Source organism: Hyla sarda, unplaced genomic scaffold (genome assembly GCF_029499605.1).
Source record: "Hyla sarda isolate aHylSar1 unplaced genomic scaffold, aHylSar1.hap1 scaffold_966, whole genome shotgun sequence".
NCBI classification, from domain to species: Eukaryota; Metazoa; Chordata; class Amphibia; order Anura; family Hylidae; genus Hyla; species Hyla sarda.
In genome coordinates this window covers 1-23,837 of record NW_026610996.1, presented here as the reverse complement: position 1 = coordinate 23,837, position 23,837 = coordinate 1, and the positions used below count along the sequence as shown (strand labels likewise).

At 46.2% G+C, this 23,837-nt stretch overlaps 11 non-coding genes across 11 annotated transcripts; all 11 read left to right on the top strand.

Moving 5' to 3' along the window:
* Window positions 1-621: 621 nt before the first annotated feature.
* LOC130351300 (U2 spliceosomal RNA) lies at window positions 622-812 on the top strand. The gene has a single exon (XR_008888036.1). It is a non-coding gene; the product is annotated as a U2 spliceosomal RNA (small nuclear RNA).
* A 2,090-nt stretch (window positions 813-2,902) lies between these two features.
* LOC130351302 (U2 spliceosomal RNA) lies at window positions 2,903-3,090 on the top strand. The gene has a single exon (XR_008888038.1). It is a non-coding gene; the product is annotated as a U2 spliceosomal RNA (small nuclear RNA).
* A 2,091-nt stretch (window positions 3,091-5,181) lies between these two features.
* Window positions 5,182-5,372, top strand: LOC130351254 (U2 spliceosomal RNA). The gene has a single exon (XR_008887994.1). It is a non-coding gene; the product is annotated as a U2 spliceosomal RNA (small nuclear RNA).
* Window positions 5,373-7,462: 2,090 nt separating this feature from the next.
* LOC130351253 (U2 spliceosomal RNA) lies at window positions 7,463-7,653 on the top strand. The gene has a single exon (XR_008887993.1). It is a non-coding gene; the product is annotated as a U2 spliceosomal RNA (small nuclear RNA).
* Window positions 7,654-9,739: 2,086 nt separating this feature from the next.
* LOC130351252 (U2 spliceosomal RNA) lies at window positions 9,740-9,930 on the top strand. The gene has a single exon (XR_008887992.1). It is a non-coding gene; the product is annotated as a U2 spliceosomal RNA (small nuclear RNA).
* A 2,086-nt stretch (window positions 9,931-12,016) lies between these two features.
* On the top strand, window positions 12,017-12,207 carry LOC130351250 (U2 spliceosomal RNA). Its single transcript, XR_008887991.1, has one exon. It is a non-coding gene; the product is annotated as a U2 spliceosomal RNA (small nuclear RNA).
* Window positions 12,208-14,294: 2,087 nt separating this feature from the next.
* LOC130351298 (U2 spliceosomal RNA) lies at window positions 14,295-14,485 on the top strand. Its single transcript, XR_008888034.1, has one exon. It is a non-coding gene; the product is annotated as a U2 spliceosomal RNA (small nuclear RNA).
* A 2,087-nt stretch (window positions 14,486-16,572) lies between these two features.
* On the top strand, window positions 16,573-16,763 carry LOC130351286 (U2 spliceosomal RNA). Its single transcript, XR_008888023.1, has one exon. It is a non-coding gene; the product is annotated as a U2 spliceosomal RNA (small nuclear RNA).
* A 2,044-nt stretch (window positions 16,764-18,807) lies between these two features.
* Window positions 18,808-18,998, top strand: LOC130351274 (U2 spliceosomal RNA). The gene has a single exon (XR_008888012.1). It is a non-coding gene; the product is annotated as a U2 spliceosomal RNA (small nuclear RNA).
* Window positions 18,999-21,086: 2,088 nt separating this feature from the next.
* LOC130351262 (U2 spliceosomal RNA) lies at window positions 21,087-21,277 on the top strand. The gene has a single exon (XR_008888001.1). It is a non-coding gene; the product is annotated as a U2 spliceosomal RNA (small nuclear RNA).
* A 2,087-nt stretch (window positions 21,278-23,364) lies between these two features.
* LOC130351243 (U2 spliceosomal RNA) lies at window positions 23,365-23,555 on the top strand. Its single transcript, XR_008887988.1, has one exon. It is a non-coding gene; the product is annotated as a U2 spliceosomal RNA (small nuclear RNA).
* The last annotated feature ends 282 nt before the right edge of the window (window positions 23,556-23,837 follow it).

Genomic DNA, 23,837 nt, shown 5'->3' with positions numbered 1-23,837 from the left:
ATGATGTCACTCACTTCCACAGGCCTTGCAGAGTGTAAACAACAACAACCCAGCTTTGTTGTGTATGTAACCATAGGGATTTGTGATGTCACCTAGAACCTTCACAGCAGCGACAGCTTTATGAGGAGCATCAGCACTGCTCTGCCTGAGCAGAACCATCACCGCCATAGGTTGTCAAATAACCCGGATTTAACCCACACAGGTAAGTCCAATGGGGTGCAGGCATGTCCTCTATGCTTACAGCTTCCCGTGGGTGTTGGTTTGATACCGTTTGGGGACAGCCAAGGAGGCATCTGCAGGCAACAAAGGTAGGTGTGTGCTTGTGTGTGTGTTTCCTATGCAGATCCTAAGCCCAGTGTCACATGCAAGTAGGAGGAGTAAGAAGGGTTCCTGGCAAATCCGGGTTATGGATTGCATTTAAAAAGGCCCCGTGGGAGTGCAATGGGCCCCTGTCTTGCTGCTTAGCAATAATGGTATGGGTTTAGGTTCTGCTGTGTGTACTGGTGGTTGACTGCCCCCCAGCCCAGAGTGTGCATGGAAAATTGTCTGGCAGCCTCCCTGACAGCAAGCAGTGATAGTGCCCATGAAGGGGACCTTGTTGGGCCCGCCCCTTTCACGGTTATCGCTTCTCGGCCTTTTGGCTAAGATCAAGTGTAGTATCTGTTCTTATCAGTTTAATATCTGATACGTCCCCTATCTGGGGACCATATATTAAATGGATTTTTGAGAACGGGGGCCGATTTCGAAGCTTGCTTCCGTCGCCCTATGCATTGACCCGATATGGCAGTATCTGCGGGTACAGTGCACCACCCCCTTACAGGGTTAAAAAGAAAGATTCCTACTTTCATTGCTACCTGCTTGCTGGCTAGCCAGCTAGCCAGCCCTGTGGGCCTTGCTGCTGCTGCTGCAGCCAAAAAACAAAAGGTGGTGCTGCTGCTGCTTCTGCTGCTTCTGCTTCTGCTTGTGTCTGGCCGCTGTTGGAGCGTCCAGGCACAGGACTTCTGCTGCTGCTGACTAAATGGCCTCCTTAATTGGATCATTTGAGTAGCCAGCACACCTGTGCAGGTAGGGCATGACATGATAGGCAGCTGCCTTGATAGCGGGTGGGTGCTGAATGTTCCTAATTGACAAAATAAGATTAATGCTTATGAAGAAATATAAAATCTCATCCCTTCCCCAATATCGCGCCACACCCCTACCCCTTAATTCCCTGGTTGAACTTGATGGACATATGTCTTTTTTCGACCGTACTAACTATGTAACTATGTAACATAACATGGGGGGGGGTCTCCTGGCTGTTCACACAGGTGTGTCATTGCTGTACATTGACCATGCATTGCTTCTGTGGTATTGCAAAGGCAAAGACAAATGCTTCCAGCCATCCATTGCACTAATGGATTGGTCATCAGCTGGCTGTCTATGTCCCGCATCAATATAGACCAAAGTACAGAGGGTTAGGCTATGCTATTGTGCACCTACCTGATGCATCAGAAGGTGCGAGGCCCTTGCTAAATTCTGTGCACAGACTTTGAGATCTATACTTTAGACTGTATCTAAACCTGCTCCAACATGGACTGACATTCTGGCCTACTTTCAGCCGATGCGACTTGTCTGTCGCTGAACAGTCGCTTTTTATGTATTCAGCACCTATGTATAATGTTGTAAAAATGCTCTAGAAGCTAAAGTCGCAGAAATGTCACACATATTTGGCCTGCAACTTTCTGTGCGACAAATTCAGACAGGAAAAATCAGTATAAATCCTTAGAAAATTATCCCCCAGTGTCTCCATCTGCTGGCGGTATTGAATAAGCATTGCTGCACTGATGGGGTATGCATTAGACGAAAAAAAAGAAGAAAAAGAAGAATAATACGCCCAGAAAAGAGGCGAAAAGGAGAAAAACGTAAAAAAACGTGAAAAAAAAGTAAGAGGAAGAGAAGGGAAAAAAAGGTGGAAATGGGTTTAAAAGTGATTTCGGCGGAGAAATATATATATATATATATATATATATATATATATATATACGCGCACACACACACATATATATATAAACGTATTCTCCGTTGAGATATTGCAGCCGCTGCTGTGTCCAGGCCCAGGAGCCTTAGCACTGTGCTGTGATGTCACTCAATACCACTGACATCACTAGGTGTAAACAACATCTCTCCTTTGCTGTGTATGTGACTATGGAGCTGTTTGGTGATGTCGTCTATTATGGCCTTCATAGAAGCAACAGGAGATTGTTGCATCCATTCCATCTAGAACCCTCAGAACTACAGTGCTATGATGTCACTCACTTCCACAGGCCTTGCAGAGTGTAAACAACAACAACCCAGCTTTGTTGTGTATGTAACCATAGGGATTTGTGATGTCACCTAGAACCTTCACAGCAGCGACAGCTTTATGAGGAGCATCAGCACTGCTCTGCCTGAGCAGAACCATCACCGCCATAGGTTGTCAAATAACCCGGATTTAACCCACACAGGTAAGTCCAATGGGGTGCAGGCATGTCCTCTATGCTTACAGCTTCCCGTGGGTGTTGGTTTGATACCGTTTGGGGACAGCCAAGGAGGCATCTGCAGGCAACAAAGGTAGGTGTGTGCTTGTGTGTGTGTTTCCTATGCAGATCCTAAGCCCAGTGTCACATGCAAGTAGGAGGAGTAAGAAGGGTTCCTGGCAAATCCGGGTTATGGATTGCATTTAAAAAGGCCCCGTGGGAGTGCAATGGGCCCCTGTCTTGCTGCTTAGCAATAATGGTATGGGTTTAGGTTCTGCTGTGTGTACTGGTGGTTGACTGCCCCCCAGCCCAGAGTGTGCATGGAAAATTGTCTGGCAGCCTCCCTGACAGCAAGCAGTGATAGTGCCCATGAAGGGGACCTTGTTGGGCCCGCCCCTTTCACGGTTATCGCTTCTCGGCCTTTTGGCTAAGATCAAGTGTAGTATCTGTTCTTATCAGTTTAATATATACGTCCCCTATCTGGGGACCATATATTAAATGGATTTTTGAGAACGGGGGCCGATTTCGAAGCTTGCTTCCGTCGCCCTATGCATTGACCCGATATGGCAGTATCTTCGGGTACAGTGCACCACCCCCTTACAGGGTTAAAAAGAAAGATTCCTACTTTCATTGCTACCTGCTTGCTGGCTAGCCAGCTAGCCAGCCCTGTGGGCCTTGCTGCTGCTGCTGCAGCCAAAAAACAAAAGGTGGTGCTGCTGCTGCTTCTGCTGCTTCTGCTTCTGCTTGTGTCTGGCCGCTGTTGGAGCGTCCAGGCACAGGACTTCTGCTGCTGCTGACTAAATGGCCTCCTTAATTGGATCATTTGAGTAGCCAGCACACCTGTGCAGGTAGGGCATGACATGATAGGCAGCTGCCTTGATAGCGGGTGGGTGCTGAATGTTCCTAATTGACAAAATAAGATTAATGCTTATGAAGAAATATAAAATCTCATCCCTTCCCCAATATCGCGCCACACCCCTACCCCTTAATTCCCTGGTTGAACTTGATGGACATATGTCTTTTTTCGACCGTACTAACTATGTAACTATGTAACATAACATGGGGGGGGTCTCCTGGCTGTTCACACAGGTGTGTCATTGCTGTACATTGACCATGCATTGCTTCTGTGGTATTGCAAAGGCAAAGACAAATGCTTCCAGCCATCCATTGCACTAATGGATTGGTCATCAGCTGGCTGTCTATGTCCCGCATCAATATAGACCAAAGTACAGAGGGTTAGGCTATGCTATTGTGCACCTACCTGATGCATCAGAAGGTGCGAGGCCCTTGCTAAATTCTGTGCACAGACTTTGAGATCTATACTTTAGACTGTATCTAAACCTGCTCCAACATGGACTGACATTCTGGCCTACTTTCAGCCGATGCGACTTGTCTGTCGCTGAACAGTCGCTTTTTATGTATTCAGCACCTATGTATAATGTTGTAAAAATGCTCTAGAAGCTAAAGTCGCAGAAATGTCACACATATTTGGCCTGCAACTTTCTGTGCGACAAATTCAGACAGGAAAAATCAGTATAAATCCTTAGAAAATTATCCCCCAGTGTCTCCATCTGCTGGCGGTATTGAATAAGCATTGCTGCACTGATGGGGTATGCATTAGACGAAAAAAAAGAAGAAAAAGAAGAATAATACGCCCAGAAAAGAGGCGAAAAGGAGAAAAACGTAAAAAAACGTGAAAAAAAAGTAAGAGGAAGAGAAGGGAAAAAAAGGTGGAAATGGGTTTAAAAGTGATTTCGGCGGAGAATATATATATATATATATATATATATATATATATATATATATATATATACGCGCACACACACACATATATATAAACGTATTCTCCGTTGAGATATTGCAGCCGCTGCTGTGTCCAGGCCCAGGAGCCTTAGCACTGTGCTGTGATGTCACTCAATACCACTGACATCACTAGGTGTAAACAACATCTCTCCTTTGCTGTGTATGTGACTATGGAGCTGTTTGGTGATGTCGTCTATTATGGCCTTCATAGAAGCAACAGGAGATTGTTGCATCCATCTAGAACCCTCAGAACTACAGTGCTATGATGTCACTCACTTCCACAGGCCTTGCAGAGTGTAAACAACAACAACCCAGCTTTGTTGTGTATGTAACCATAGGGATTTGTGATGTCACCTAGAACCTTCACAGCAGCGACAGCTTTATGAGGAGCATCAGCACTGCTCTGCCTGAGCAGAACCATCACCGCCATAGGTTGTCAAATAACCCGGATTTAACCCACACAGGTAAGTCCAATGGGGTGCAGGCATGTCCTCTATGCTTACAGCTTCCCGTGGGTGTTGGTTTGATACCGTTTGGGGACAGCCAAGGAGGCATCTGCAGGCAACAAAGGTAGGTGTGTGCTTGTGTGTGTGTTTCCTATGCAGATCCTAAGCCCAGTGTCACATGCAAGTAGGAGGAGTAAGAAGGGTTCCTGGCAAATCCGGGTTATGGATTGCATTTAAAAAGGCCCCGTGGGAGTGCAATGGGCCCCTGTCTTGCTGCTTAGCAATAATGGTATGGGTTTAGGTTCTGCTGTGTGTACTGGTGGTTGACTGCCCCCCAGCCCAGAGTGTGCATGGAAAATTGTCTGGCAGCCTCCCTGACAGCAAGCAGTGATAGTGCCCATGAAGGGGACCTTGTTGGGCCCGCCCCTTTCACGGTTATCGCTTCTCGGCCTTTTGGCTAAGATCAAGTGTAGTATCTGTTCTTATCAGTTTAATATCTGATACGTCCCCTATCTGGGGACCATATATTAAATGGATTTTTGAGAACGGGGGCCGATTTCGAAGCTTGCTTCCGTCGCCCTATGCATTGACCCGATATGGCAGTATCTTCGGGTACAGTGCACCACCCCCTTACAGGGTTAAAAAGAAAGATTCCTACTTTCATTGCTACCTGCTTGCTGGCTAGCCAGCTAGCCAGCCCTGTGGGCCTTGCTGCTGCTGCTGCAGCCAAAAAACAAAAGGTGGTGCTGCTGCTGCTTCTGCTGCTTCTGCTTCTGCTTGTGTCTGGCCGCTGTTGGAGCGTCCAGGCACAGGACTTCTGCTGCTGCTGACTAAATGGCCTCCTTAATTGGATCATTTGAGTAGCCAGCACACCTGTGCAGGTAGGGCATGACATGATAGGCAGCTGCCTTGATAGCGGGTGGGTGCTGAATGTTCCTAATTGACAAAATAAGATTAATGCTTATGAAGAAATATAAAATCTCATCCCTTCCCCAATATCGCGCCACACCCCTACCCCTTAATTCCCTGGTTGAACTTGATGGACATATGTCTTTTTTCGACCGTACTAACTATGTAACTATGTAACATAACATGGGGGGGGTCTCCTGGCTGTTCACACAGGTGTGTCATTGCTGTACATTGACCATGCATTGCTTCTGTGGTATTGCAAAGGCAAAGACAAATGCTTCCAGCCATCCATTGCACTAATGGATTGGTCATCAGCTGGCTGTCTATGTCCCGCATCAATATAGACCAAAGTACAGAGGGTTAGGCTATGCTATTGTGCACCTACCTGATGCATCAGAAGGTGCGAGGCCCTTGCTAAATTCTGTGCACAGACTTTGAGATCTATACTTTAGACTGTATCTAAACCTGCTCCAACATGGACTGACATTCTGGCCTACTTTCAGCCGATGCGACTTGTCTGTCGCTGAACAGTCGCTTTTTATGTATTCAGCACCTATGTATAATGTTGTAAAAATGCTCTAGAAGCTAAAGTCGCAGAAATGTCACACATATTTGGCCTGCAACTTTCTGTGCGACAAATTCAGACAGGAAAAATCAGTATAAATCCTTAGAAAATTATCCCCCAGTGTCTCCATCTGCTGGCGGTATTGAATAAGCATTGCTGCACTGATGGGGTATGCATTAGACGAAAAAAAAGAAGAAAAAGAAGAATAATACGCCCAGAAAAGAGGCGAAAAGGAGAAAAACGTAAAAAAACGTGAAAAAAAAGTAAGAGGAAGAGAAGGGAAAAAAAGGTGGAAATGGGTTTAAAAGTGATTTCGGCGGAGAAATATATATATATATATATATATATATATATATATATATATATATATACGCGCACACACACACATATATATAAACGTATTCTCCGTTGAGATATTGCAGCCGCTGCTGTGTCCAGGCCCAGGAGCCTTAGCACTGTGCTGTGATGTCACTCAATACCACTGACATCACTAGGTGTAAACAACATCTCTCCTTTGCTGTGTATGTGACTATGGAGCTGTTTGGTGATGTCGTCTATTATGGCCTTCATAGAAGCAACAGGAGATTGTTGCATCCATCTAGAACCCTCAGAACTACAGTGCTATGATGTCACTCACTTCCACAGGCCTTGCAGAGTGTAAACAACAACAACCCAGCTTTGTTGTGTATGTAACCATAGGGATTTGTGATGTCACCTAGAACCTTCACAGCAGCGACAGCTTTATGAGGAGCATCAGCACTGCTCTGCCTGAGCAGAACCATCACCGCCATAGGTTGTCAAATAACCCGGATTTAACCCACACAGGTAAGTCCAATGGGGTGCAGGCATGTCCTCTATGCTTACAGCTTCCCGTGGGTGTTGGTTTGATACCGTTTGGGGACAGCCAAGGAGGCATCTGCAGGCAACAAAGGTAGGTGTGTGCTTGTGTGTGTGTTTCCTATGCAGATCCTAAGCCCAGTGTCACATGCAAGTAGGAGGAGTAAGAAGGGTTCCTGGCAAATCCGGGTTATGGATTGCATTTAAAAAGGCCCCGTGGGAGTGCAATGGGCCCCTGTCTTGCTGCTTAGCAATAATGGTATGGGTTTAGGTTCTGCTGTGTGTACTGGTGGTTGACTGCCCCCCAGCCCAGAGTGTGCATGGAAAATTGTCTGGCAGCCTCCCTGACAGCAAGCAGTGATAGTGCCCATGAAGGGGACCTTGTTGGGCCCGCCCCTTTCACGGTTATCGCTTCTCGGCCTTTTGGCTAAGATCAAGTGTAGTATCTGTTCTTATCAGTTTAATATCTGATACGTCCCCTATCTGGGGACCATATATTAAATGGATTTTTGAGAACGGGGGCCGATTTCGAAGCTTGCTTCCGTCGCCCTATGCATTGACCCGATATGGCAGTATCTTCGGGTACAGTGCACCACCCCCTTACAGGGTTAAAAAGAAAGATTCCTACTTTCATTGCTACCTGCTTGCTGGCTAGCCAGCTAGCCAGCCCTGTGGGCCTTGCTGCTGCTGCTGCAGCCAAAAAACAAAAGGTGGTGCTGCTGCTGCTTCTGCTGCTTCTGCTTCTGCTTGTGTCTGGCCGCTGTTGGAGCGTCCAGGCACAGGACTTCTGCTGCTGCTGACTAAATGGCCTCCTTAATTGGATCATTTGAGTAGCCAGCACACCTGTGCAGGTAGGGCATGACATGATAGGCAGCTGCCTTGATAGCGGGTGGGTGCTGAATGTTCCTAATTGACAAAATAAGATTAATGCTTATGAAGAAATATAAAATCTCATCCCTTCCCCAATATCGCGCCACACCCCTACCCCTTAATTCCCTGGTTGAACTTGATGGACATATGTCTTTTTTCGACCGTACTAACTATGTAACTATGTAACATAACATGGGGGGGGTCTCCTGGCTGTTCACACAGGTGTGTCATTGCTGTACATTGACCATGCATTGCTTCTGTGGTATTGCAAAGGCAAAGACAAATGCTTCCAGCCATCCATTGCACTAATGGATTGGTCATCAGCTGGCTGTCTATGTCCCGCATCAATATAGACCAAAGTACAGAGGGTTAGGCTATGCTATTGTGCACCTACCTGATGCATCAGAAGGTGCGAGGCCCTTGCTAAATTCTGTGCACAGACTTTGAGATCTATACTTTAGACTGTATCTAAACCTGCTCCAACATGGACTGACATTCTGGCCTACTTTCAGCCGATGCGACTTGTCTGTCGCTGAACAGTCGCTTTTTATGTATTCAGCACCTATGTATAATGTTGTAAAAATGCTCTAGAAGCTAAAGTCGCAGAAATGTCACACATATTTGGCCTGCAACTTTCTGTGCGACAAATTCAGACAGGAAAAATCAGTATAAATCCTTAGAAAATTATCCCCCAGTGTCTCCATCTGCTGGCGGTATTGAATAAGCATTGCTGCACTGATGGGGTATGCATTAGACGAAAAAAAAGAAGAAAAAGAAGAATAATACGCCCAGAAAAGAGGCGAAAAGGAGAAAAACGTAAAAAAACGTGAAAAAAAAGTAAGAGGAAGAGAAGGGAAAAAAAGGTGGAAATGGGTTTAAAAGTGATTTCGGCGGAGAAATATATATATATATATATATATATATATATATATATATATATACGCGCACACACACACATATATATAAACGTATTCTCCGTTGAGATATTGCAGCCGCTGCTGTGTCCAGGCCCAGGAGCCTTAGCACTGTGCTGTGATGTCACTCAATACCACTGACATCACTAGGTGTAAACAACATCTCTCCTTTGCTGTGTATGTGACTATGGAGCTGTTTGGTGATGTCGTCTATTATGGCCTTCATAGAAGCAACAGGAGATTGTTGCATCCATCTAGAACCCTCAGAACTACAGTGCTATGATGTCACTCACTTCCACAGGCCTTGCAGAGTGTAAACAACAACAACCCAGCTTTGTTGTGTATGTAACCATAGGGATTTGTGATGTCACCTAGAACCTTCACAGCAGCGACAGCTTTATGAGGAGCATCAGCACTGCTCTGCCTGAGCAGAACCATCACCGCCATAGGTTGTCAAATAACCCGGATTTAACCCACACAGGTAAGTCCAATGGGGTGCAGGCATGTCCTCTATGCTTACAGCTTCCCGTGGGTGTTGGTTTGATACCGTTTGGGGACAGCCAAGGAGGCATCTGCAGGCAACAAAGGTAGGTGTGTGCTTGTGTGTGTGTTTCCTATGCAGATCCTAAGCCCAGTGTCACATGCAAGTAGGAGGAGTAAGAAGGGTTCCTGGCAAATCCGGGTTATGGATTGCATTTAAAAAGGCCCCGAGGGAGTGCAATGGGCCCCTGTCTTGCTGCTTAGCAATAATGGTATGGGTTTAGGTTCTGCTGTGTGTACTGGTGGTTGACTGCCCCCCAGCCCAGAGTGTGCATGGAAAATTGTCTGGCAGCCTCCCTGACAGCAAGCAGTGATAGTGCCCATGAAGGGGACCTTGTTGGGCCCGCCCCTTTCACGGTTATCGCTTCTCGGCCTTTTGGCTAAGATCAAGTGTAGTATCTGTTCTTATCAGTTTAATATCTGATACGTCCCCTATCTGGGGACCATATATTAAATGGATTTTTGAGAACGGGGGCCGATTTCGAAGCTTGCTTCCGTCGCCCTATGCATTGACCCGATATGGCAGTATCTTCGGGTACAGTGCACCACCCCCTTACAGGGTTAAAAAGAAAGATTCCTACTTTCATTGCTACCTGCTTGCTGGCTAGCCAGCTAGCCAGCCCTGTGGGCCTTGCTGCTGCTGCTGCAGCCAAAAAACAAAAGGTGGTGCTGCTGCTGCTTCTGCTGCTTCTGCTTCTGCTTGTGTCTGGCCGCTGTTGGAGCGTCCAGGCACAGGACTTCTGCTGCTGCTGACTAAATGGCCTCCTTAATTGGATCATTTGAGTAGCCAGCACACCTGTGCAGGTAGGGCATGACATGATAGGCAGCTGCCTTGATAGCGGGTGGGTGCTGAATGTTCCTAATTGACAAAATAAGATTAATGCTTATGAAGAAATATAAAATCTCATCCCTTCCCCAATATCGCGCCACACCCCTACCCCTTAATTCCCTGGTTGAACTTGATGGACATATGTCTTTTTTCGACCGTACTAACTATGTAACTATGTAACATAACATGGGGGGGGTCTCCTGGCTGTTCACACAGGTGTGTCATTGCTGTACATTGACCATGCATTGCTTCTGTGGTATTGCAAAGGCAAAGACAAATGCTTCCAGCCATCCATTGCACTAATGGATTGGTCATCAGCTGGCTGTCTATGTCCCGCATCAATATAGACCAAAGTACAGAGGGTTAGGCTATGCTATTGTGCACCTACCTGATGCATCAGAAGGTGCGAGGCCCTTGCTAAATTCTGTGCACAGACTTTGAGATCTATACTTTAGACTGTATCTAAACCTGCTCCAACATGGACTGACATTCTGGCCTACTTTCAGCCGATGCGACTTGTCTGTCGCTGAACAGTCGCTTTTTATGTATTCAGCACCTATGTATAATGTTGTAAAAATGCTCTAGAAGCTAAAGTCGCAGAAATGTCACACATATTTGGCCTGCAACTTTCTGTGCGACAAATTCAGACAGGAAAAATCAGTATAAATCCTTAGAAAATTATCCCCCAGTGTCTCCATCTGCTGGCGGTATTGAATAAGCATTGCTGCACTGATGGGGTATGCATTAGACGAAAAAAAAGAAGAAAAAGAAGAATAATACGCCCAGAAAAGAGGCGAAAAGGAGAAAAACGTAAAAAAACGTGAAAAAAAAGTAAGAGGAAGAGAAGGGAAAAAAAGGTGGAAATGGGTTTAAAAGTGATTTCGGCGGAGAAATATATATATATATATATATATATATATATATATATATATATACGCGCACACACACACATATATATAAACGTATTCTCCGTTGAGATATTGCAGCCGCTGCTGTGTCCAGGCCCAGGAGCCTTAGCACTGTGCTGTGATGTCACTCAATACCACTGACATCACTAGGTGTAAACAACATCTCTCCTTTGCTGTGTATGTGACTATGGAGCTGTTTGGTGATGTCGTCTATTATGGCCTTCATAGAAGCAACAGGAGATTGTTGCATCCATCTAGAACCCTCAGAACTACAGTGCTATGATGTCACTCACTTCCACAGGCCTTGCAGAGTGTAAACAACAACAACCCAGCTTTGTTGTGTATGTAACCATAGGGATTTGTGATGTCACCTAGAACCTTCACAGCAGCGACAGCTTTATGAGGAGCATCAGCACTGCTCTGCCTGAGCAGAACCATCACCGCCATAGGTTGTCAAATAACCCGGATTTAACCCACACAGGTAAGTCCAATGGGGTGCAGGCATGTCCTCTATGCTTACAGCTTCCCGTGGGTGTTGGTTTGATACCGTTTGGGGACAGCCAAGGAGGCATCTGCAGGCAACAAAGGTAGGTGTGTGCTTGTGTGTGTGTTTCCTATGCAGATCCTAAGCCCAGTGTCACATGCAAGTAGGAGGAGTAAGAAGGGTTCCTGGCAAATCCGGGTTATGGATTGCATTTAAAAAGGCCCCGTGGGAGTGCAATGGGCCCCTGTCTTGCTGCTTAGCAATAATGGTATGGGTTTAGGTTCTGCTGTGTGTACTGGTGGTTGACTGCCCCCCAGCCCAGAGTGTGCATGGAAAATTGTCTGGCAGCCTCCCTGACAGCAAGCAGTGATAGTGCCCATGAAGGGGACCTTGTTGGGCCCGCCCCTTTCACGGTTATCGCTTCTCGGCCTTTTGGCTAAGATCAAGTGTAGTATCTGTTCTTATCAGTTTAATATCTGATACGTCCCCTATCTGGGGACCATATATTAAATGGATTTTTGAGAACGGGGGCCGATTTCGAAGCTTGCTTCCGTCGCCCTATGCATTGACCCGATATGGCAGTATCTTCGGGTACAGTGCACCACCCCCTTACAGGGTTAAAAAGAAAGATTCCTACTTTCATTGCTACCTGCTTGCTGGCTAGCCAGCTAGCCAGCCCTGTGGGCCTTGCTGCTGCTGCTGCAGCCAAAAAACAAAAGGTGGTGCTGCTGCTGCTTCTGCTGCTTCTGCTTCTGCTTGTGTCTGGCCGCTGTTGGAGCGTCCAGGCACAGGACTTCTGCTGCTGCTGACTAAATGGCCTCCTTAATTGGATCATTTGAGTAGCCAGCACACCTGTGCAGGTAGGGCATGACATGATAGGCAGCTGCCTTGATAGCGGGTGGGTGCTGAATGTTCCTAATTGACAAAATAAGATTAATGCTTATGAAGAAATATAAAATCTCATCCCTTCCCCAATATCGCGCCACACCCCTACCCCTTAATTCCCTGGTTGAACTTGATGGACATATGTCTTTTTTCGACCGTACTAACTATGTAACTATGTAACATAACATGGGGGGGGTCTCCTGGCTGTTCACACAGGTGTGTCATTGCTGTACATTGACCATGCATTGCTTCTGTGGTATTGCAAAGGCAAAGACAAATGCTTCCAGCCATCCATTGCACTAATGGATTGGTCATCAGCTGGCTGTCTATGTCCCGCATCAATATAGACCAAAGTACAGAGGGTTAGGCTATGCTATTGTGCACCTACCTGATGCATCAGAAGGTGCGAGGCCCTTGCTAAATTCTGTGCACAGACTTTGAGATCTATACTTTAGACTGTATCTAAACCTGCTCCAACATGGACTGACATTCTGGCCTACTTTCAGCCGATGCGACTTGTCTGTCGCTGAACAGTCGCTTTTTATGTATTCAGCACCTATGTATAATGTTGTAAAAATGCTCTAGAAGCTAAAGTCGCAGAAATGTCACACATATTTGGCCTGCAACTTTCTGTGCGACAAATTCAGACAGGAAAAATCAGTATAAATCCTTAGAAAATTATCCCCCAGTGTCTCCATCTGCTGGCGGTATTGAATAAGCATTGCTGCACTGATGGGGTATGCATTAGACGAAAAAAAAGAAGAAAAAGAAGAATAATACGCCCAGAAAAGAGGCGAAAAGGAGAAAAACGTAAAAAAACGTGAAAAAAAAGTAAGAGGAAGAGAAGGGAAAAAAAGGTGGAAATGGGTTTAAAAGTGATTTCGGCGGAGAATATATATATATATATATATATATATATATATATATATATATATACGCGCACACACACACATATATATAAACGTATTCTCCGTTGAGATATTGCAGCCGCTGCTGTGTCCAGGCCCAGGAGCCTTAGCACTGTGCTGTGATGTCACTCAATACCACTGACATCACTAGGTGTAAACAACATCTCTCCTTTGCTGTGTATGTGACTATGGAGCTGTTTGGTGATGTCGTCTATTATGGCCTTCATAGAAGCAACAGGAGATTGTTGCATCCATCTAGAACCCTCAGAACTACAGTGCTATGATGTCACTCACTTCCACAGGCCTTGCAGAGTGTAAACAACAACAACCCAGCTTTGTTGTGTATGTAACCATAGGGATTTGTGATGTCACCTAGAACCTTCACAGCAGCGACAGCTTTATGAGGAGCATCAGCACTGCTCTGCCTGAGCAGAACCATCACCGCCATAGGTTGTCAAATAACCCGGATTTAACCCACACAGGTAAGTCCAATGGGGTGCAGGCATGTCCTCTATGCTTACAGCTTCCCGTGGGTGTTGGTTTGATACCGTTTGGGGACAGCCAAGGAGGCATCTGCAGGCAACAAAGGTAGGTGTGTGCTTGTGTGTGTGTTTCCTATGCAGATCCTAAGCCCAGTGTCACATGCAAGTAGGAGGAGTAAGAAGGGTTCCTGGCAAATCCGGGTTATGGATTGCATTTAAAAAGGCCCCGTGGGAGTGCAATGGGCCCCTGTCTTGCTGCTTAGCAATAATGGTATGGGTTTAGGTTCTGCTGTGTGTACTGGTGGTTGACTGCCCCCCAGCCCAGAGTGTGCATGGAAAATTGTCTGGCAGCCTCCCTGACAGCAAGCAGTGATAGTGCCCATGAAGGGGACCTTGTTGGGCCCGCCCCTTTCACGGTTATCGCTTCTCGGCCTTTTGGCTAAGATCAAGTGTAGTATCTGTTCTTATCAGTTTAATATCTGATACGTCCCCTATCTGGGGACCATATATTAAATGGATTTTTGAGAACGGGGGCCGATTTCGAAGCTTGCTTCCGTCGCCCTATGCATTGACCCGATATGGCAGTATCTTCGGGTACAGTGCACCACCCCCTTACAGGGTTAAAAAGAAAGATTCCTACTTTCATTGCTACCTGCTTGCTGGCTAGCCAGCTAGCCAGCCCTGTGGGCCTTGCTGCTGCTGCTGCAGCCAAAAAACAAAAGGTGGTGCTGCTGCTGCTTCTGCTGCTTCTGCTTCTGCTTGTGTCTGGCCGCTGTTGGAGCGTCCAGGCACAGGACTTCTGCTGCTGCTGACTAAATGGCCTCCTTAATTGGATCATTTGAGTAGCCAGCACACCTGTGCAGGTAGGGCATGACATGATAGGCAGCTGCCTTGATAGCGGGTGGGTGCTGAATGTTCCTAATTGACAAAATAAGATTAATGCTTATGAAGAAATATAAAATCTCATCCCTTCCCCAATATCGCGCCACACCCCTACCCCTTAATTCCCTGGTTGAACTTGATGGACATATGTCTTTTTTCGACCGTACTAACTATGTAACTATGTAACATAACATGGGGGGGGTCTCCTGGCTGTTCACACAGGTGTGTCATTGCTGTACATTGACCATGCATTGCTTCTGTGGTATTGCAAAGGCAAAGACAAATGCTTCCAGCCATCCATTGCACTAATGGATTGGTCATCAGCTGGCTGTCTATGTCCCGCATCAATATAGACCAAAGTACAGAGGGTTAGGCTATGCTATTGTGCACCTACCTGATGCATCAGAAGGTGCGAGGCCCTTGCTAAATTCTGTGCACAGACTTTGAGATCTATACTTTAGACTGTATCTAAACCTGCTCCAACATGGACTGACATTCTGGCCTACTTTCAGCCGATGCGACTTGTCTGTCGCTGAACAGTCGCTTTTTATGTATTCAGCACCTATGTATAATGTTGTAAAAATGCTCTAGAAGCTAAAGTCGCAGAAATGTCACACATATTTGGCCTGCAACTTTCTGTGCGACAAATTCAGACAGGAAAAATCAGTATAAATCCTTAGAAAATTATCCCCCAGTGTCTCCATCTGCTGGCGGTATTGAATAAGCATTGCTGCACTGATGGGGTATGCATTAGACGAAAAAAAAGAAGAAAAAGAAGAATAATACGCCCAGAAAAGAGGCGAAAAGGAGAAAAACGTAAAAAAACGTGAAAAAAAAGTAAGAGGAAGAGAAGGGAAAAAAAGGTGGAAATGGGTTTAAAAGTGATTTCGGCGGAGAATATATATATATATATATATATATATATATATATATATATATATACGCGCACACACACACATATATATAAACGTATTCTCCGTTGAGATATTGCAGCCGCTGCTGTGTCCAGGCCCAGGAGCCTTAGCACTGTGCTGTGATGTCACTCAATACCACTGACATCACTAGGTGTAAACAACATCTCTCCTTTGCTGTGTATGTGACTATGGAGCTGTTTGGTGATGTCGTCTATTATGGCCTTCATAGAAGCAACAGGAGATTGTTGCATCCATCTAGAACCCTCAGAACTACAGTGCTATGATGTCACTCACTTCCACAGGCCTTGCAGAGTGTAAACAACAACAACCCAGCTTTGTTGTGTATGTAACCATAGGGATTTGTGATGTCACCTAGAACCTTCACAGCAGCGACAGCTTTATGAGGAGCATCAGCACTGCTCTGCCTGAGCAGAACCATCACCGCCATAGGTTGTCAAATAACCCGGATTTAACCCACACAGGTAAGTCCAATGGGGTGCAGGCATGTCCTCTATGCTTACAGCTTCCCGTGGGTGTTGGTTTGATACCGTTTGGGGACAGCCAAGGAGGCATCTGCAGGCAACAAAGGTAGGTGTGTGCTTGTGTGTGTGTTTCCTATGCAGATCCTAAGCCCAGTGTCACATGCAAGTAGGAGGAGTAAGAAGGGTTCCTGGCAAATCCGGGTTATGGATTGCATTTAAAAAGGCCCCGTGGGAGTGCAATGGGCCCCTGTCTTGCTGCTTAGCAATAATGGTATGGGTTTAGGTTCTGCTGTGTGTACTGGTGGTTGACTGCCCCCCAGCCCAGAGTGTGCATGGAAAATTGTCTGGCAGCCTCCCTGACAGCAAGCAGTGATAGTGCCCATGAAGGGGACCTTGTTGGGCCCGCCCCTTTCACGGTTATCGCTTCTCGGCCTTTTGGCTAAGATCAAGTGTAGTATCTGTTCTTATCAGTTTAATATCTGATACGTCCCCTATCTGGGGACCATATATTAAATGGATTTTTGAGAACGGGGGCCGATTTCGAAGCTTGCTTCCGTCGCCCTATGCATTGACCCGATATGGCAGTATCTTCGGGTACAGTGCACCACCCCCTTACAGGGTTAAAAAGAAAGATTCCTACTTTCATTGCTACCTGCTTGCTGGCTAGCCAGCTAGCCAGCCCTGTGGGCCTTGCTGCTGCTGCTGCAGCCAAAAAACAAAAGGTGGTGCTGCTGCTGCTTCTGCTGCTTCTGCTTCTGCTTATGTCTGGCCGCTGTTGGAGCGTCCAGGCACAGGACTTCTGCTGCTGCTGACTAAATGGCCTCCTTAATTGGATCATTTGAGTAGCCAGCACACCTGTGCAGGTAGGGCATGACATGATAGGCAGCTGCCTTGATAGCGGGTGGGTGCTGAATGTTCCTAATTGACAAAATAAGATTAATGCTTATGAAGAAATATAAAATCTCATCCCTTCCCCAATATCGCGCCACACCCCTACCCCTTAATTCCCTGGTTGAACTTGATGGACATATGTCTTTTTTCGACCGTACTAACTATGTAACTATGTAACATAACATGGGGGGGGTCTCCTGGCTGTTCACACAGGTGTGTCATTGCTGTACATTGACCATGCATTGCTTCTGTGGTATTGCAAAGGCAAAGACAAATGCTTCCAGCCATCCATTGCACTAATGGATTGGTCATCAGCTGGCTGTCTATGTCCCGCATCAATATAGACCAAAGTACAGAGGGTTAGGCTATGCTATTGTGCACCTACCTGATGCATCAGAAGGTGCGAGGCCCTTGCTAAATTCTGTGCACAGACTTTGAGATCTATACTTTAGACTGTATCTAAACCTGCTCCAACATGGACTGACATTCTGGCCTACTTTCAGCCGATGCGACTTGTCTGTCGCTGAACAGTCGCTTTTTATGTATTCAGCACCTATGTATAATGTTGTAAAAATGCTCTAGAAGCTAAAGTCGCAGAAATGTCACACATATTTGGCCTGCAACTTTCTGTGCGACAAATTCAGACAGGAAAAATCAGTATAAATCCTTAGAAAATTATCCCCCAGTGTCTCCATCTGCTGGCGGTATTGAATAAGCATTGCTGCACTGATGGGGTATGCATTAGACGAAAAAAAAGAAGAAAAAGAAGAATAATACGCCCAGAAAAGAGGCGAAAAGGAGAAAAACGTAAAAAAACGTGAAAAAAAAGTAAGAGGAAGAGAAGGGAAAAAAAGGTGGAAATGGGTTTAAAAGTGATTTCGGCGGAGAAATATATATACACACACATATATATAAACGTATTCTCCGTTGAGATATTGCAGCCGCTGCTGTGTCCAGGCCCAGGAGCCTTAGCACTGTGCTGTGATGTCACTCAATACCACTGACATCACTAGGTGTAAACAACATCTCTCCTTTGCTGTGTATGTGACTATGGAGCTGTTTGGTGATGTCGTCTATTATGGCCTTCATAGAAGCAACAGGAGATTGTTGCATCCATCTAGAACCCTCAGAACTACAGTGCTATGATGTCACTCACTTCCACAGGCCTTGCAGAGTGTAAACAACAACAACCCAGCTTTGTTGTGTATGTAACCATAGGGATTTGTGATGTCACCTAGAACCTTCACAGCAGCGACAGCTTTATGAGGAGCATCAGCACTGCTCTGCCTGAGCAGAACCATCACCGCCATAGGTTGTCAAATAACCCGGATTTAACCCACACAGGTAAGTCCAATGGGGTGCAGGCATGTCCTCTATGCTTACAGCTTCCCGTGGGTGTTGGTTTGATACCGTTTGGGGACAGCCAAGGAGGCATCTGCAGGCAACAAAGGTAGGTGTGTGCTTGTGTGTGTGTTTCCTATGCAGATCCTAAGCCCAGTGTCACATGCAAGTAGGAGGAGTAAGAAGGGTTCCTGGCAAATCCGGGTTATGGATTGCATTTAAAAAGGCCCCGTGGGAGTGCAATGGGCCCCTGTCTTGCTGCTTAGCAATAATGGTATGGGTTTAGGTTCTGCTGTGTGTACTGGTGGTTGACTGCCCCCCAGCCCAGAGTGTGCATGGAAAATTGTCTGGCAGCCTCCCTGACAGCAAGCAGTGATAGTGCCCATGAAGGGGACCTTGTTGGGCCCGCCCCTTTCACGGTTATCGCTTCTCGGCCTTTTGGCTAAGATCAAGTGTAGTATCTGTTCTTATCAGTTTAATATCTGATACGTCCCCTATCTGGGGACCATATATTAAATGGATTTTTGAGAACGGGGGCCGATTTCGAAGCTTGCTTCCGTCGCCCTATGCATTGACCCGATATGGCAGTATCTTCGGGTACAGTGCACCACCCCCTTACAGGGTTAAAAAGAAAGATTCCTACTTTCATTGCTACCTGCTTGCTGGCTAGCCAGCTAGCCAGCCCTGTGGGCCTTGCTGCTGCTGCTGCAGCCAAAAAACAAAAGGTGGTGCTGCTGCTGCTTCTGCTGCTTCTGCTTCTGCTTGTGTCTGGCCGCTGTTGGAGCGTCCAGGCACAGGACTTCTGCTGCTGCTGACTAAATGGCCTCCTTAATTGGATCATTTGAGTAGCCAGCACACCTGTGCAGGTAGGGCATGACATGATAGGCAGCTGCCTTGATAGCGGGTGGGTGCTGAATGTTCCTAATTGACAAAATAAGATTAATGCTTATGAAGAAATATAAAATCTCATCCCTTCCCCAATATCGCGCCACACCCCTACCCCTTAATTCCCTGGTTGAACTTGATGGACATATGTCTTTTTTCGACCGTACTAACTATGTAACTATGTAACATAACATGGGGGGGGTCTCCTGGCTGTTCACACAGGTGTGTCATTGCTGTACATTGACCATGCATTGCTTCTGTGGTATTGCAAAGGCAAAGACAAATGCTTCCAGCCATCCATTGCACTAATGGATTGGTCATCAGCTGGCTGTCTATGTCCCGCATCAATATAGACCAAAGTACAGAGGGTTAGGCTATGCTATTGTGCACCTACCTGATGCATCAGAAGGTGCGAGGCCCTTGCTAAATTCTGTGCACAGACTTTGAGATCTATACTTTAGACTGTATCTAAACCTGCTCCAACATGGACTGACATTCTGGCCTACTTTCAGCCGATGCGACTTGTCTGTCGCTGAACAGTCGCTTTTTATGTATTCAGCACCTATGTATAATGTTGTAAAAATGCTCTAGAAGCTAAAGTCGCAGAAATGTCACACATATTTGGCCTGCAACTTTCTGTGCGACAAATTCAGACAGGAAAAATCAGTATAAATCCTTAGAAAATTATCCCCCAGTGTCTCCATCTGCTGGCGGTATTGAATAAGCATTGCTGCACTGATGGGGTATGCATTAGACGAAAAAAAAGAAGAAAAAGAAGAATAATACGCCCAGAAAAGAGGCGAAAAGGAGAAAAACGTAAAAAAACGTGAAAAAAAAGTAAGAGGAAGAGAAGGGAAAAAAAGGTGGAAATGGGTTTAAAAGTGATTTCGGCGGAGAAATATATATATATATATATATATATATATATATATATATATATATACGCGCACACACACACATATATATAAACGTATTCTCCGTTGAGATATTGCAGCCGCTGCTGTGTCCAGGCCCAGGAGCCTTAGCACTGTGCTGTGATGTCACTCAATACCACTGACATCACTAGGTGTAAACAACATCTCTCCTTTGCTGTGTATGTGACTATGGAGCTGTTTGGTGATGTCGTCTATTATGGCCTTCATAGAAGCAACAGGAGATTGTTGCATCCATCTAGAACCCTCAGAACTACAGTGCTATGATGTCACTCACTTCCACAGGCCTTGCAGAGTGTAAACAACAACAACCCAGCTTTGTTGTGTATGTAACCATAGGGATTTGTGATGTCACCTAGAACCTTCACAGCAGCGACAGCTTTATGAGGAGCATCAGCACTGCTCTGCCTGAGCAGAACCATCACCGCCATAGGTTGTCAAATAACCCGGATTTAACCCACACAGGTAAGTCCAATGGGGTGCAGGCATGTCCTCTATGCTTACAGCTTCCCGTGGGTGTTGGTTTGATACCGTTTGGGGACAGCCAAGGAGGCATCTGCAGGCAACAAAGGTAGGTGTGTGCTTGTGTGTGTGTTTCCTATGCAGATCCTAAGCCCAGTGTCACATGCAAGTAGGAGGAGTAAGAAGGGTTCCTGGCAAATCCGGGTTATGGATTGCATTTAAAAAGGCCCCGTGGGAGTGCAATGGGCCCCTGTCTTGCTGCTTAGCAATAATGGTATGGGTTTAGGTTCTGCTGTGTGTACTGGTGGTTGACTGCCCCCCAGCCCAGAGTGTGCATGGAAAATTGTCTGGCAGCCTCCCTGACAGCAAGCAGTGATAGTGCCCATGAAGGGGACCTTGTTGGGCCCGCCCCTTTCACGGTTATCGCTTCTCGGCCTTTTGGCTAAGATCAAGTGTAGTATCTGTTCTTATCAGTTTAATATCTGATACGTCCCCTATCTGGGGACCATATATTAAATGGATTTTTGAGAACGGGGGCCGATTTCGAAGCTTGCTTCCGTCGCCCTATGCATTGACCCGATATGGCAGTATCTTCGGGTACAGTGCACCACCCCCTTACAGGGTTAAAAAGAAAGATTCCTACTTTCATTGCTACCTGCTTGCTGGCTAGCCAGCTAGCCAGCCCTGTGGGCCTTGCTGCTGCTGCTGCAGCCAAAAAACAAAAGGTGGTGCTGCTGCTGCTTCTGCTGCTTCTGCTTCTGCTTGTGTCTGGCCGCTGTTGGAGCGTCCAGGCACAGGACTTCTGCTGCTGCTGACTAAATGGCCTCCTTAATTGGATCATTTGAGTAGCCAGCACACCTGTGCAGGTAGGGCATGACATGATAGGCAGCTGCCTTGATAGCGGGTGGGTGCTGAATGTTCCTAATTGACAAAATAAGATTAATGCTTATGAAGAAATATAAAATCTCATCCCTTCCCCAATATCGCGCCACACCCCTACCCCTTAATTCCCTGGTTGAACTTGATGGACATATGTCTTTTTTCGACCGTACTAACTATGTAACTATGTAACATAACATGGGGGGGGTCTCCTGGCTGTTCACACAGGTGTGTCATTGCTGTACATTGACCATGCATTGCTTCTGTGGTATTGCAAAGGCAAAGACAAATGCTTCCAGCCATCCATTGCACTAATGGATTGGTCATCAGCTGGCTGTCTATGTCCCGCATCAATATAGACCAAAGTACAGAGGGTTAGGCTATGCTATTGTGCACCTACCTGATGCATCAGAAGGTGCGAGGCCCTTGCTAAATTCTGTGCACAGACTTTGAGATCTATACTTTAGACTGTATCTAAACCTGCTCCAACATGGACTGACATTCTGGCCTACTTTCAGCCGATGCGACTTGTCTGTCGCTGAACAGTCGCTTTTTATGTATTCAGCACCTATGTATAATGTTGTAAAAATGCTCTAGAAGCTAAAGTCGCAGAAATGTCACACATATTTGGCCTGCAACTTTCTGTGCGACAAATTCAGACAGGAAAAATCAGTATAAATCCTTAGAAAATTATCCCCCAGTGTCTCCATCTGCTGGCGGTATTGAATAAGCATTGCTGCACTGATGGGGTATGCATTAGACGAAAAAAAAGAAGAAAAAGAAGAATAATACGCCCAGAAAAGAGGCGAAAAGGAGAAAAACGTAAAAAAACGTGAAAAAAAAGTAAGAGGAAGAGAAGGGAAAAAAAGGTGGAAATGGGTTTAAAAGTGATTTCGGCGGAGAATATATATATATATATATATATATATATATATATATATATATATACGCGCACACACACACATATATATAAACGTATTCTCCGTTGAGATATTGCAGCCGCTGCTGTGTCCAGGCCCAGGAGCCTTAGCACTGTGCTGTGATGTCACTCAATACCACTGACATCACTAGGTGTAAACAACATCTCTCCTTTGCTGTGTATGTGACTATGGAGCTGTTTGGTGATGTCGTCTATTATGGCCTTCATAGAAGCAACAGGAGATTGTTGCATCCATCTAGAACCCTCAGAACTACAGTGCTATGATGTCACTCACTTCCACAGGCCTTGCAGAGTGTAAACAACAACAACCCAGCTTTGTTGTGTATGTAACCATAGGGATTTGTGATGTCACCTAGAACCTTCACAGCAGCGACAGCTTTATGAGGAGCATCAGCACTGCTCTGCCTGAGCAGAACCATCACCGCCATAGGTTGTCAAATAACCCGGATTTAACCCACACAGGTAAGTCCAATGGGGTGCAGGCATGTCCTCTATGCTTACAGCTTCCCGTGGGTGTTGGTTTGATACCGTTTGGGGACAGCCAAGGAGGCATCTGCAGGCAACAAAGGTAGGTGTGTGCTTGTGTGTGTGTTTCCTATGCAGATCCTAAGCCCAGTGTCACATGCAAGTAGGAGGAGTAAGAAGGGTTCCTGGCAAATCCGGGTTATGGATTGCATTTAAAAAGGCCCCGTGGGAGTGCAATGGGCCCCTGTCTTGCTGCTTAGCAATAATGGTATGGGTTTAGGTTCTGCTGTGTGTACTGGTGGTTGACTGCCCCCCAGCCCAGAGTGTGCATGGAAAATTGTCTGGCAGCCTCCCTGACAGCAAGCAGTGATAGTGCCCATGAAGGGGACCTTGTTGGGCCCGCCCCTTTCACGGTTATCGCTTCTCGGCCTTTTGGCTAAGATCAAGTGTAGTATCTGTTCTTATCAGTTTAATATCTGATACGTCCCCTATCTGGGGACCATATATTAAATGGATTTTTGAGAACGGGGGCCGATTTCGAAGCTTGCTTCCGTCGCCCTATGCATTGACCCGATATGGCAGTATCTTCGGGTACAGTGCACCACCCCCTTACAGGGTTAAAAAGAAAGATTCCTACTTTCATTGCTACCTGCTTGCTGGCTAGCCAGCTAGCCAGCCCTGTGGGCCTTGCTGCTGCTGCTGCAGCCAAAAAACAAAAGGTGGTGCTGCTGCTGCTTCTGCTGCTTCTGCTTGTGTCTGGCCGCTGTTGGAGCGTCCAGGCACAGGACTTCTGCTGCTGCTGACTAAATGGCCTCCTTAATTGGATCATTTGAGTAGCCAGCACACCTGTGCAGGTAGGGCATGACATGATAGGCAGCTGCCTTGATAG